This window comes from Mirounga leonina, unplaced genomic scaffold (genome assembly GCF_011800145.1).
Source record: "Mirounga leonina isolate KUSES-001 unplaced genomic scaffold, KU_Mleo_1.0 Mir_178, whole genome shotgun sequence".
Taxonomy (NCBI): Eukaryota; Metazoa; Chordata; class Mammalia; order Carnivora; family Phocidae; genus Mirounga; species Mirounga leonina.
In genome coordinates, this window is record NW_023270464.1 from 19,862,446 (window position 1) to 19,877,419 (window position 14,974).

At 45.9% G+C, this 14,974-nt stretch overlaps 1 protein-coding gene across 1 annotated transcript in view; it reads left to right on the forward strand.

The window, feature by feature from the left end:
- AGBL1 (ATP/GTP binding protein like 1) overlaps positions 1-14,974 on the forward strand; it is an 813,331-nt gene that overhangs the window by 148,070 nt on the left and 650,287 nt on the right. The window lies entirely within an intron of this gene.

Genomic DNA, 14,974 nt, shown 5'->3' on the forward strand with positions numbered 1-14,974 from the left:
GGACTCTTGCCTTTGCTTCTGATCCCAGTTCATGACTCTGTATTCTCGGGCAGGTGGGGTGTTGGGAGTCGCTTGGACAGTGTAGATTCTAATAACAAATTTATATTAAAAAGTTGGCTCTCTTCTCAGTTACTTGAGTGATTACAAAAGAATAGCTCTGGGGGTCTGAATAATTTGAAGATTTTTTTTTTTTTTTTTTTTTTTTGCCTAGTAGCCCTGGTCTAATTACATTGGGAGTCAGTTTCATGTGTGCAATATATTAGAAGGTACTATGCACTTGGGAGTGAAGAAGTCTTAGTGTAATATTTTTATTTTTATTTTTTTCCCCTCCTTACCTCTTCATCTATTTTAATTTGGCGCCTTGGAAACCCGTTCCTTCAATTGTGGTATTTGTTTCTCTATAGGGAGCCCGAGGCCTGTGGGTAATAGGTGAACTTTAATAAAACTTATAAATAAATAAATAAAAATAAAAACACATTTCCCCCCCCCAACCATAGATCTCTGTCAACTCTCGGCACAGAGAAAGCCATATCACTTAGCACTTCCTTTTGTAGGCTGAAGAAAAAAAAAAGAAATTAAAGCTTGAATTCATTTGGTCAGTTGGAACACTATACGGTACACAGGCGTGTGTGTTCACGGCTCTCTGTCCTGCAGGTGGGATGGAGGTATTTCGCAGCAGGCTGGCATCATGGTTCTTGTTATTTACCTACCTGCTCTGCAGCAACTTGTGATGATACCAGGTGTTTGGTGCTGGAAGAGTTCTGGGATTGCGGGAAGTAAGGGAGCTGAGAGGGGCCAGGGGAACCAGCCCAGTCTAGGTGGGAGAGGCCTCCGTGTCTCACAGGAAGAGAGCCCTGAGAAAGGCTGACGTCCTTTTCTAGACACACACACACACACACACACCCCCTTCTCAGCCTGTAGGCTTAGAGTTGAGTGTCCTGAGGCACAGTGTACCTACCATGTTTAGAAATCTGAAAGCAGGCACATGCCCGTTATTAACTATTTCCATACGGGGCACCAGGCATGGACCCAGGGGAAACCAAAAAGCAGTGACAATATACTGACTAATTCAGGCTTAGAACACGTAGCCAGGTTTTCAAAACACTGGCTGTCCTTAGCAAAGTGAGCATGCTGTGCTAGCGGATCAACTTTAAAGAAGTTTCTCACTTCAACTTTGCCTTCAGAGCTCAGATCAGACCTTTTCGCTAGAAAAACTTGCCCTGGGGTGCCTGGGTGGCTTAGTCGGCTGAGGGCCGACTCTAGATTTTGGCTCAGGACATGATCTCGGGGTCCTGGGATCGAGCCTTGGGTTAGGCTCTGCACTCAATGGGGAGCCTGCTTGAGGATTTCTTTCCCTCTCCCTCTGCCCCTCCCCTTGCTCTCATTCTCTGTCTCTCTCAAATCAATAAATGAATCTTAAAAAAAAGTACTTTTGCAGGCAAGGGTCATCTTTGTGGATCGCTGAATTATTTGCATCAGCACAATGAAAAGCTTGAAATAAATTTGTGGACTAAGCATTAAAACGAATGAATGATTTCTGAATGAATATATATGAATGAATAAAATGAATGAGTGATACTTATATGTATGAAAATGGTAGTATTGCCCTCTACTACCTGAACCCAAAAACCCACACATAGAACCAATGATCTTAACATTTGTGGTTCTAATGTCTCTTTAACTATATTAATAGACTATTGGGGAACTGATAGCCTGCTATCCTCTGCATATAAAACATGTTTTATTGTCCCACTAGAAGGGTGTATGGGGTTATTCGCTAATTCTGCTTAGCTGTCTGCACAGACTTTTGTCTGGATCTTAGGTTCTTTGTAACATGACAGAGTTGGATGAAAGATTCTCTACTATGCTTTCGATCACTGAATACTCCACCTTAATATACATCAGGGTTTCTGAACCTTGACACTCTTGCATGGTGGACGGGATAATTCTTAGTTGTTCAGGCCTGTTCTGTGCATTTCAGAATGTTTAGCAGCATCCCTCGCCTTGACTTACCAGAGGCCAGTAGCATTCCCAGTTAAAAAGATCAAAATTGTCTATAGACACCACCAAATGTGCCCTGGGAGGTCAAAATTGCCTCCTATTGAAAATCACTGATGTAGATTGGACCAACCCAAAGGTTGAAGACCTTTCAAGGTTTCAGATGACCTCTCCCCAAATATTTTATTGGTATCTCATAGAAATGCTCTTTTTGCACAACTGATCCTGAAATTCCCCAGCATTGGTGCCATTCCTGTGGGTTTAAAAGAGGTAAAAATATGGATGGCGGAACGTCACTTCTGGACATGCAGAAATGACTTGGGAAGTAGCAGGTTCTACAGATCTAGAGGATCTTTTAGAACAAGGAGGGCAGATAGTTTCCATTACAAGTGCCAACTCCCACATGTGGGTGGAAGGATTCTGAGATCATATTTGAGCTCAGCAGGAAAGGTATTTAAAATAGCAAAGTCTGTCGTGGATCTGGGGAGGAGCAGTAACAGAACACACGTAGTTGCCATCTTTGTTCTGCCAGCGCAACCGAAGTATCGCGTGGCCTGGAGGGTCTGGGTAGGGATGGTACCACTCCACTTAGGCTGGGGTTGCTGTGGGGCAGGTATGTGTCACGGAATTCTCCAGTTGCTTTGTATTGTCTTCACACATAGTTAAGACCTGACATGGAGTGTCTGTCAATTTGGATCCCGGGTGGGTTTGTTTTCAGCTGGACCTAAATTCAAGAAGTCAGTTTCTGCCTAAAATTGAAACCCTTACCATCTGGCAGTGGATATCTGGGAATGTTTATGTGAACCTTTAGTTCCTAAACACGTAATCTTTTTGGCTAGTGATCAGTCTGGTCTTGATGCTTGCTTGTCGTATAAAAGTTGGCACTGTAACGTATCTCTGTAACTGCTTCACAAAGGAAAGGCATTCCTCAGTCAAAATAAAGCTGGAAGGACCTAGCTTACTACCGCGGGGGCAGCCAGTGCTTCTGTGGCAATAAACTTGGGTGGGCTTGGCCATCTGAGGCCAGTAAGGTCCTCTCTGTGCCTAATGGGTATAGAGACGAGCTGGAGGCAGTGCCCACCAGTATCAGGGAAAGGAGGACTGAGGATCTGCTTGCCCACCTTAGCAACAAAAAGAAAGGGAAGGAGCCCATGGGTTGCATAGGACACTTGTTATGCTGCCTCAGTTCTCTCTTCCCTCCCGTAGCTACTACACGGGAAGCCATTGTAGGATAGGTGGATGGCGAGAAGAGGGAAATGAACCAGAAGACACCTCTTGTCTCTTTCCCTTCCTGAGCGATAGCAGGCAAAATAAGCTTGGACGTCCCAGACTGCTATTCCAATTGTCTCCGCAATTTAGGATGCCAGAAATGAAGTCATTGCCCATTCAAGGGACCTTTTTGTAGGTGCAGGGGCTAGAAAGGTCTAATCCAAATCCCATACCTTTCATGGCATCCATTTCTCTGCTCTACTCACAGGTGCACAAACCCTACTTCAATTTCCCTGTACAGAAAGTGTTGCCCTTTGATGCATTAGCCGACGCAAAAACTCTTAGCTTTTTGTTACCAAAACTTAATAAAGGCTTTGATTAAGATATAGTGCTTCTGGTGCAGGCAATTTTTTTTTCCTCTAATAAACCCAAGCAACATATTGTCCTTTGTCTCTCTCCATCTCGTGGATTTCCTCCCATCTGCCTTTCCCTCCGCCTGTACCTCTGTGTTTCTTTTTCCCTCATCCTCTTCTCCTTTTCTCACTGTTCGCTCCCTCCCCTCCCCCCTGCCCACCTCTCCCTCTCTCTTTTCGCTCCATAACACCCCTTCCATGAGCATTAGGTATAAATGCAGGGTTGAAAAATTGCACAGCCCTTGGAAGCGGCACTTGAATGAGTGTGTGGCATCCTGCCTGCCTGATTTGTACTTGCCCCAGCGATGAATCTTCAGATAACGCCTTGGTATTAACCTTGCTGCCCAGATTTAAAGGTCACATTCCCACTATAAGGAATCCCCTGCAACCCTCCTGGTTCAGGCCCCAAATCTCAAGAAGAAGAGGATGGTCTTACTTCAGACTACTCTCCAACTTAAGAATTAGCATTTAGAGGAGTCTGGAAGTTTGCAGACTGAGGGCATGGGGAGGGTGCTGGAAATAGGGAAGTAAGTTAATAAAGGAAGGGAGATGAGGTGGAGGGAAGGAGAGATGCGAGGGAGCTAATGGGAGGTTTGGCAGGAAGATGAGACTTCATCACTAGTCTTCCTAGTTAATGCTCTGGCTGGCTGGCTGGCTCCTGGGACGGGCCGTCAGCCTGTTGCGCTGGGTGTGTGGGAAGGGAGGGCCTTCTAGTGCCCAGGGCCCTGATCCTGTAGAGACATCCTCATGCTCTCAGCGAGGCCTGGCCATCAGCAGGGCAGTGACGGGAGGGTATTATGACCAGACAGTTGCTTTGCTGCAAAATGTCAAAGAATGAGCCATTTTTTGAGATGCACCTGCCTAAGGCTTTTGTAGGACTTGTAGGAGCTCAGAAGAGTTCTCAGAATGACAGTCTATGTTTTAGGATGGTTGGCATTATGATTCCTGTGATCTTAAGGTGATACACAAGGAACCGGGGATCACCACAGCCTTGGTGGGACTCACATGTACCATCTGGGTTCCTGTGGGGCCTGTCCTCATGTGTTGTGCCCACATAGTGTGATTTCCTCTTCTGTTACCAGGTGAGGGCCATGGGGTCAGACAATCAGAGCTGGAAAAGACCTTGGGGGTTGTTTTAGTGCAGTGGTATTCAAACTTTTTTTTTTTTTTTTTTTTGTAGAGAGCTCAGAGCCCTGTCTGTCCATTTCCACTGATTTCCCCCCAAGATGGCCTCACAGACACACTCACAAAAATATAGGGCCCCTGAGAATCCGGAAGACTATTGATCTTTTAGAAAAAATGGAAATATACTTGACATATAACATTGTGTAAATGTAATAATGCACATTGGCTTGGTACCTTTATGTATTATAATTGTCATTATAGCAATACTTTGTACCTCTATCATGTCACATAATTATCCATTCTTTTTAGTGGTTGGAATAATTAAGATAAAATCTTCTAGCAAGTTTGGTGGTTATGACACAGTGTTGTAGTCTATATCCCAGAAAACTATTGGCATTATCTACCCCTCATCTCCTCATTTCCACATGGGGAAACTGAAGACCAGAGAGAGGGGGTGACCCTCCCCCCACCCAGATCTCTGAGACTTTGAAAGTTTCTTATCCAGATGACACTTACTCCTTTTTCAGGTCTAGCACAAATACCTCTGTCTGGGGTTTTTCTGAATACTACCCAGCCCCACCTCTGCCCAGCATTAGCCTTTTTATAGAATCTTATATTTACACCTCTAAGAACTAACCATACTGTAATCAATGATTCCTGTATCTTTGTATATGTGTATGTGTATATGCATTTTTACTACTAGGTATAGCTCCATGAGGGCTGGGGTCCCTACTGTATCCCCCATACTTCGCATTGGGCTATGCCTAGAGCTGGTAACACATTAATGGAGGAAGCATTCTAGTTCCTTGAGATTTAAGTCTCATTCATTTATTTTCAATATACCTTAGTGAAGAGGCCAGCCCAATTCCTGTTCCCGGAAAGAATCAAATTGTGGTGTGATTATACACTCAGTGTCTCTTCTTCTGCCATATCTTTTGGAGAAGCATGTAGTATATTTCTGTAACAAACCAAAAATCTGCTTCAAATGGTATTGACAGATCTTTGCATTTGTCACCCTGGGATGGACTGCTGCAATCGACTTTGTATGAATGCAGAATAACAAGCTACATCCATCACACTGCTGGATTGAAATGACAACACAGAGATCTACAGTTTATTGAGTTCTTAGTGTGTCAACCGCTATATATACATTTAGCCTATCAAGCAGGGGTTATAATCCCCATTTTATAGGCATAAGACCTGAGGTTTGGGAAGCATGTGTAATGCACACTGCTTGTGGGCTGACCCGCCATGCCAGTCTCAATGCTGGGGCCTGAGCCTTGTACATTCCAAGAAGAGAATAATGAGGATAGGCTCATTTAGCCCGAAGAGGACAAGACCAAAAGCTGAAAGGAAGCTACATAAATACTTTCTAAGTATCTGAAGGATTTTTTTTGGGGGGGGGCAGGAGCATCTGCCATTTAGTTGAGAAAAGAGCAGTGCATGGTCCATCCCATATAAGCATCGGAATGGGACCTGCTAAGAGGTGCCCAACACAGCAGCATGGCCATGCAAGGGACCAGAGTCTCCGCTGCGAGGCTGAGCATCAGCACGAATCTGATGAACGATGGGGTGAGGGAGAGGAAGGGAACCCGGACAGGAAGAATCACAGACTCCCATTATGTCATTCTGCGTTCAACTTGGCGCATTGGTTTTTTTTTTTTTTTCTTTTTACTCCCCCTTGGCTCGAAATTCAGAACTCCCTGACAAATATTTCTGTCTTTTGCACAAGTACATAAAATATTTTTAAGGTTTAAGCTGAAAGGATACCACCTCTCCCCCTTGCTCCCCTTCCTTGACCCTGGGTCAGACTCCTCCCAAGCTGGGTGGGCGGACAGGGACTGGCCAGATGGCGGCGTGTGTAATTCCTCTTCTTGCCACGTGGTGGTGCTGTTCTTTTAGTTATCTTGGCCGCAGCAACGGTGGACTATTTATTTTCAGTGAGTAATTTGTTTATCAGGAGGTTATTTTAATCTAATTTTGGCCATATTTGCTATTCCACACTATCTGTACTTCCCAGCGTTAGCAGCTTGCATGTCTTGAAGGAAATTAGCTGAAGATGGTCTCAGAGGCATTTGCTCAGCCGTTATTTAGGGGAGTTGGGAGGAGGCAGGGTGAGTGGAGCTCTGGGTTGGAAAAGCCTCTGGAATTTGTTGCATCCCCAGTGATGTGAGCATGATTGAGCAGGACTTATGGAGGGTGGGGAGCATCCCCAGCAGCTTTTTTGAGGGTTGCCTCTGGTGAGCAGCAACAAATCTTGCAGTTACCTTTCCCCATCTCCCTCACGCCCTTCTGAGAACCTGTCTCTTCCCTGCTTTTGCTGCCAAGGCCAAAGGCACCACTTAAGGGAAATGCCTGTCTGCCTTCTCATGGCCCACAAGCATCCCTTATCCACTTAATAATATGTTTCTTGAATGTTTACTGCCGCCCCTGCAGGACCTAGAAAGCAGGGTGGGGTGTGGGAAGAGAATTACGGTTTGTTAGAGTACCTTCAAGGAACAGCGATCATGACTATTGATTACAGAGCCCCAACACTTGCCAGATACCTTACATGCCCATTTTACATACAAGGAAGGTATAGCGAGAAAGGTTTACGAATTTTCTCAAGGTCCCCAACAAGGTCAGCAGAGAGCTAGGATTTGAACCCGGTTATGACTGTCTCTAAAGCAGAAAGCCTTCATATTTCAGAGGCGATCTGCACCCTCCACATGGAGCTGGGGAGACCTGGACTCTGCTTTCCAGTGCCCTGTGTGCTCTTAAATTACTTCTTCATCGTTGTACTTGACTTTAGCTTGGCTTTGCAAAAATGGGAGGGCTCCACAAGATGAGTGGTTTGAGGATGCCTCAGTAGAAGATTCCTTTAAAAAAAAAACAAACAAAATGAGGAAATGACACATCTTAAACACATAAAATGGAAGCAGAAGTGGGAGATCCCAATGAATGATGGCCTGGTCTCTCCCTCGCTACCCCCTCTTTCCCTGGCTGGCTGGCTGACTTTATTTATTTATTTGTGTTTATTATTGAAGTATAGTTGCCATACACTGTTCTATTAGTTTCAGATGCACAACATAGTGATTCCACAATTCTGTACATCATGCAGTGCTCACCACCGTAAAGGTAGTCACCATCTGTCACCATCCAACGTTATTACAATATTATTGATTATATTCCCTATGCTCTACTTTAATCCCCATGACTAACTTACTGTGTAACTCCCTCCAGTAGTTCTTGATTGCCTCTGAGAAATGTCCATGGAAGTTCTTTGGGGCTTAAAGGAATCAAGTTTGAAAACTTCTGAAATAAGTATTCATAGGACACTCTCAGAGCTCAGTCTGTTGTCTGAGATCGCGGTTTAAAGATGTGTGGACACGTTCTTCAGGCAGTTTGAAGAGTGTGCTCGTTTTTACTATGTGGTGGTCATAAGGAAGGGCTAGTGGGACACAGGGAACGATCCAAAATGTTGTGTTCATTAGTGAGCCCTAGTCGAGGAACTTTTAAGTCTTTTGGCGTTAAGAGACTTAATTAAACAACTGAACCAAGTCTGATTAAATGGGGAGTTTCAGCAGCCAGTGGAGATTATCATGGTTGGTAGTATGGGCAGGATGGTGAACCACCCTCCCAAGATGGCCAGGCGTCTTTGGAGGCACCCCACACTGCATCTAACAGAGCTGTGGACGGTGGTGTTGGGTTTTTCCTGCTGGACGCAAAAGTGTTGGCACATAAAATATTGTTGTAATGAGAGTTGTAATGAGAGTGGAACCAGTCCTGGTTCTTACACCCACGCAGGATACTGTCTTTTAAGCAGGTGGTCCTGTACTCTGGTAGTTGTGTAAGACTAGGTCCTTATCCAGAGCCTTCTCTCTGGCTTGATTATCTGCCTGTAGGTTTGGGCCATGGTGTTCCTTTGCCAACAGTGTGAAGGCCTCCTCGGGGTGGCTCAGGGTCATGTATGAAGGGTGTGTGTTTGCTAAAGGCTCAAACCTCTTACTGTCCGAGAGGGTAAGACATGGTGGAGAATAGTGTTTGCATCGTGGTCTCAAAGCTGGCTCTCAGGAGACTGTGGATTCCAGTCAGGGCCTCTCGAGGTGCCTTGCTTAGTGACCATGCTGAAACCACCTCACTTGTAAGGCAGGGAACACGATACCCTCCAAGGAGAACTGGTAAGATTTAAACAAGGTACTGTACATGTAGTGGGAGTATAACGCTAGATCTCAGTAAATCTCCATAAAGATCATCTCTCACTTTCCTATCACCACCATTTGGAAAATCCTGGGAGTTTCAGGAACTGGTCCTATAAAGCTTGTTGCAATGTAAATTCATCATTCTTACATCTCCCTGAGTGTTGAATAATACAGAGCTGTTTTCAGCCTCTTTTTCTGTAAAAGGAGTAAGTACATCGTTGAATGCAGCATCGTTGAATGAACTGGCCTGTTCAGTTGACCCACATGCCCTCATTTCGTTTCCAGTCTAGGGAATCAGGGGGTTAACATCCAGGATTGCTGAGCTCTAAATGTTTCAGATTTTGGAACTTGGATCATCCTGGCGTAATGAATGACTGGCTGTGGACTGACAAAGATAAAGTATCGCAGAGATTTAAAGAGAGAGACAAAAAGATAAACATCTCCCCACTCTGCAGGAGCACAGGAGAGCCATCACATTCAGGATCGACTGTACAATTATTTGTCGATGCCGAGGTGTGAGTCAGGCGTTTCCTACAGACGTCTGATATTAGCAGTTTACAAAGCACCTTTTCATATATTATCCTATTCAATCTTCATGGTAGTCCTTGCAAGACAGGTAACTATTTAACTATTGTATAGCAGTGGTTCTCCGCGGGAGCGATTTTGTCCCAGAGGAGACATTCAGCGAGGTCTGAAGGTGGTTTTGGTGGCCACATCTGCAGAGGTGGGGCTGTTCCTGGCAGCTAGTGGGCCGAGGCCAGACTGTTGCTGAACCTCCTCCAGTGCACGGGACAGCCCCCCTCTCCCCAGGAAATAATACTTTCCAGCCCCAAAAGGCAACAGCGCAAGGTTGAGAAACTGTTCTGTAGAGAAAACTTCGGGGCCCAGTGGGTTTGACTTACTTGCCCAAGATTTCACATCCTTTGCCTGAACAAAACCCTTTGCAGAACCGCTGCATGTACATGGTCGACAGTGGCGGCAACGAGGCTTAGAGACCCCGCTTAGCCTCTCCCTTAGCCCCTCCCCCAATCTTAGGGGCGCACAGCACGGCAACCACTGACCCCATACCGTGCGACCCAGAGAACACCAGACCCCTCCTGGCGTCCCCAGACTTTCGGATTTCCCTGAAGCCCTTGCTTTTTTTTTTTGAGTAGGGGATGATGACAGCCTCCCAGTTGTGCTTTACGTAAGTGTTGGGCCGTGGAGGGAGCTGGAGGCACAGGGGCCACGTAGGAGGCTACTGGGGACACGGTCTGGGGGTAGGAGACAGGAGCGGATTGGACAGAGGACAGCCAGCCAGGAGCGCGGAGGCGCACGCTCCCCGCCTTCCTCCAGCGCCCCCTCCAGGCCCGGAGGCATACTGCAGCACGAGCCTGTTGGCGTGTGGTGTTTGCAGCGCTTCGCAGGTGCGTTTCCGCGCGGTCCGCGCTGCCAGTCTGTTCCCAGCCAGAAGCGGGCGACGCCGCCGACAGACCAGTGTCTCTCATATCAGTCGATGAGGAAAGGCAGTGGGGAAGGTCGCAGCTTTCTCCTCCCTGGTGTAAGTCCTGGCTTTCTTCTTCAAGTGTCATCTGATGAGTTGGCAGTGGGTAGGTAGACCGTCAAACCAGGAAAGTTTCTGCAGGGACACAGAAGGGACACCTGCCATGATGAGTGTCCAAGTGGTGGAGGTCACGCACTCTGATCCCTGCCCTCCTTTTCAATGATTCCCTACTGTTCTCCTTCAATTTTTTCACCTGGCTTTAGTTGCAGGCTTTTTATTTGTACTCACCTACTTTGGGCTTTTCCACTTGCCGCGCTCTCAAGATTTCTAGAATTGTCTGCCACCGTAGCTCTGTTTCTTGATTCCTTCCTATCATTCAGGTTCAGCACTGATGCCCTCTCCTCAAAGGGTCTTCCCTGACCACCCGATCTAGAGTAGTTGTCCCTCTGGTCACTCTATCATTGCTGTTTGAAAATTATTTTTAAGATTTATTTATTTATTTTAGAGGGAGAGAGAGAGAGACAGAGACAGAGAGCGAGCAAGAGCAAGCATGTGAGCTGGGGTTGGGGCAGAGGGAGAGAAAATCTCGAGTAGACTCGACGCTGAGCATGGAGCTTGACATGGGGCTCAATCCCAGGACCCTGAGATCAAGACCTGAGCCCAAACCAAGAGTCAGTCGCTTAACTGAACTGAGCCAACCAGGTGCTCCGTCTACCATTACTGTTTTATTAGCACCATAGCACTTGTCACTTTCTGAAATTACCTACTTTTTTTCTTTGCGCGTGTGCCTACTTGGTTCTGTGGCTCTCCATGCACCCCACCCCCCATGGGAAACAAGCCCCTTACCAGCAGAGACATGGTCTGTCTCCTCTCTTGCTGCAGGACCCCTGTGCCTGCAATAGTGCCCGGCCCGTGCTGGCCTGAAGTAGTTGCTCAGTAAGTGTTTGTGGAATGAATTAGTGGTGGTGCCTTGGGTTTTGGGTGAATGAGCATGGTTTTAGTTGATGGTTTATCCCGTACCTCACCACCACAGGATCTGGCTTTCAGGACAGAATAGCTCTGCCTATTTGCATATGCACAGCAAACCTCTCAAGTGATAACCCCTTGCTGGGAATGAACTCATTTCAGAGAGTTTTCAAAGGAACAATGTTACAAAATTAATCATAGCTCCTCAAATCTAGGATGCTGTTGACTATAAGATGCACCACTTTTTATGTGGTGAAAAAAACGCTGCCAGTTATAACTGAAACACTGCCATTGGTAAGAAGCACTTAATTTTGGAAATGCTAAAACCTGTGAAAAAAACGTAAGCCTTAGAACGGAGAGAGCGCAAGATGCCATTGATCCTTCACCTGGGACGCTGAGTACTGAACTGGAGGGGTTTGGTGTTGGGAGTACATACGGGGTGGTGGCCCCTCCTCCTCTGGCATCACAGCCTGATGCCCTTCCTTAGACGGGGTTCCCGCCAAGGGCCGGAGAGGCAGGTGCACAATCCGAGGCTTTCCTCTGCGTGCAGGAATGCCTACGGTTTGGCAATGTCTCTGTGGAGAGGTATTAGAAGGAACTGGTGCTTGGGCGCCTGGGTGGCTCAGATGGTTAAGCGTCTGCCTTCGGCTCAGGTCATGATCTCAGGGTCCTGGGATCGAGTCCCGTATCGGGCTTCCTGCTCCTTGGGAGCCTGCTTCTCCCTCTGCCTCTCTCTCTCTCTGTCTCTCATGAATAAATAAATAAAATCTTTAAAAAAAAAAAAAAGAAGGAACTGGTGCTTAAAGCACAAAAGCAGTAGAAGACTCTAGATTTAAAACTGCCGCGAAGGCCATTCTCTATCGCTTTCTATTTCTGGGGCTCAGGAGAAGCCTCTTTCCTTTTTTTAAAGGCGGTCAATGGGCAAACAAGCTTTGCTCAAAACTGAAATTTCCTTGACGGTTAAGTTTCCTGATATGCAGCTATTCTACAAAGAGAAAAAAATATATATACCTGTAAATTAATTCAATATCATTATTCTTATTTGGGCTAGTGATAATTGAGTAGAATTTACAGGATCAATGACATTAAGATTAGTTATGTCTCAGCACATGGATGGCTGTTCCTCCCTCATGAGGCAGGAGCCGGGGACAGCTGCCTCAGTCTCTCCCGCCCAGTGGCATTGCACTCGTGTCCAGGCCTGACTTTGGGGCTGGTCTCATGGAGTCACTGGCTGAGTGACAGGAAAACTCCCAAACATCTCCTCCAGTGACCTGAAGAACTGTGGGCCACTTCCTGGGGGCCTTTAAATCTTGTCAAGTCTCCTAGTAAAAATCAACTCTGTCCCTAATTTCAGGGCACAGGAGGGAACAGAGAAGATGGGGGCGGAGGGCCAGGTGGAGGGGCTGAGCCAAGGTAACATCGGCCAAAAGCCACTCCCCTCAAGCACCTCAGGCTTCAGGTGTTCAAATGGCTTTACCTCAGTAACCTTTTAGAAACCTTCCTCAAGAAGTTGGTTATTCTGGTCATAGGTACAGGGCTTCTTCTGGGCACGAAGAAGTGTAAACTATCATCAATTCATCATCAAAAGCTTTGGGAGTAACAGTCTGGGATGTAAGCTTTGGAGGCAGATGGAGAGCCCCATTGGAATCATGGAGAGGTCATTTGTAAGCTCTAAGGGCTTCAGTACGTTGTCTGACTCCTCTTAGCATCTGCGCCTTCATCTGTAAAAGGAGGAAAATAATGTTTATCTCAAAGCATTTTCATGAGATAAATGAGATAATCATTTAAAATGATTAGCCCACTACTGAGCACATAGAAAACATTCAGTATATAAATACTCCATAATTGTAACTGGTGTTATAATGGCAAAGTAGGCATTGTTCATATAATATGATTTATAAGTCTTGGTAAAAGCCTGCTTTGTCCAGAAATATCTCCTAAATTGACTCGCTGAGAAGACCACAAAAGAAATGTGTTGCAAAGGCAAGTGTGTATTGGCCGTCAGTACCTCGAATTTTAATAATGTCTCCAAAGGTGGTGTTCTCAGGTGGTTATTATAGAATGGGAGCGCCGCGTTCAAAGTGGATCTTTCATTGTGGATTCCTGATGGAGATAGGCAGTGTCTGTGATGGAATTGCTCAGGGTTGGGGGAAACAGTGCAGAGAGGGTTTGGAAGCAAACCCTGACGAGTAAATGGGAGTTTGGTCAGCCCACTTGAGTGGTCTTCTGCTCTGAGAAGGAGCCACTATCCTGAAAAGGACTAGCTGAATTGTCAATAGTTTGTATGAATGGGATTTTCATGAAGTTCCTGAAAGAGGCAATAAGGCTATTTAATTTCCCTGGGCAAGAATTTTTTGAGACGGTAATGTCAGAGTCTGCTGTGTGGCTGAAGAAGATTTTTGTTCTCAAGAGTGATAGGAGCCTGGAATCCTTGTGCTTCTTCTTACTCATGTATGCCTTATCCAAGGCAAGGGTGGGCTAGTAACCTCTTGAACATTATCAATTAAGAGGATCTTAGAACACTAACCAGTCCTCTAGAAAAGTGTTGGTGTAATTGGACCCAGTTGAGGTAACTTTTGCCAGAGAGGGGAACAATAAAGGTCTGCAGTATGGGCTTTTCTATATGGGACACCTGGGAGGTGTGACCCTCAGGGTGTCTGTATCGGAATGTCTAAGGACAGATGGGCAACAGTGTAAAGCTGGTGGATATTTGGGGTGAGAAGTCATTACATGGAGATTGAAGAAACTTGGATACATTTTACTTTTTTAGGAACTTTTCCATGGGCAATTGTCACTGGTAAAAGGTACGTGAAGTTTGATGTCATCCTTATGGGGGAGGGGATTATCATTTACTGAGCACATGCTCTGTGCCAGGTGTTATGCTTTGCATTCATTCCCTATAATAGACTTGTGAGGCTGATGTTGTAATTAATCTTTTTTTCATCTTGCTTTAGTCTTTGCAGATGATGGACATCTAGTTCAGGCTGGCTAATCAGCTTAACGAAGGTTACACAGCTAGTAACTGGTAGAGCCCAGATTCACATCAACAGCTATGTGACCCTGGAGCTCCTGTTCTTGAATGAGGCTGCCAAAAAGAATATGTTCACATCCTGAGCCTTTGGCACTCTGTTGTCCGTAACAATAGGGGGGGAGTTGGAATAATAAATGGATTTTGCTTATCATGTTGATGAGGACAGTCATAATAGGCAACAGGTATTGAACGCTGATTATGCACCAGGCATTGAGCCATCAACGTTACATGTATTATCTCATTTAATTTTCTCAACAACTTCCTAGGCAGGGATATTATTAGTTTTGTCATTCAGATAAAGACTTAGTGATAGAACCGTGAACTGACATGTCCAAGGCCACACAGCTAGAAAGCGGTGGAGCACCTGGCTGGGTACAAGGAGTCCCAAAAGACAGCTGACAGCAGGCCCAGCCAGGCCGTGCAGGTGTATGCGTGACTACAGGAAAGATGAGTTTAGAGTCTGCACTAATTTGTCCGTCTTGTTTGAGATCCGTGGCTGTTCATTTGTTCGGCTCATTGCTCTGCTGCAGGTGCCCATTCGGTCACTGTGAAGTCATCACTTCACCCT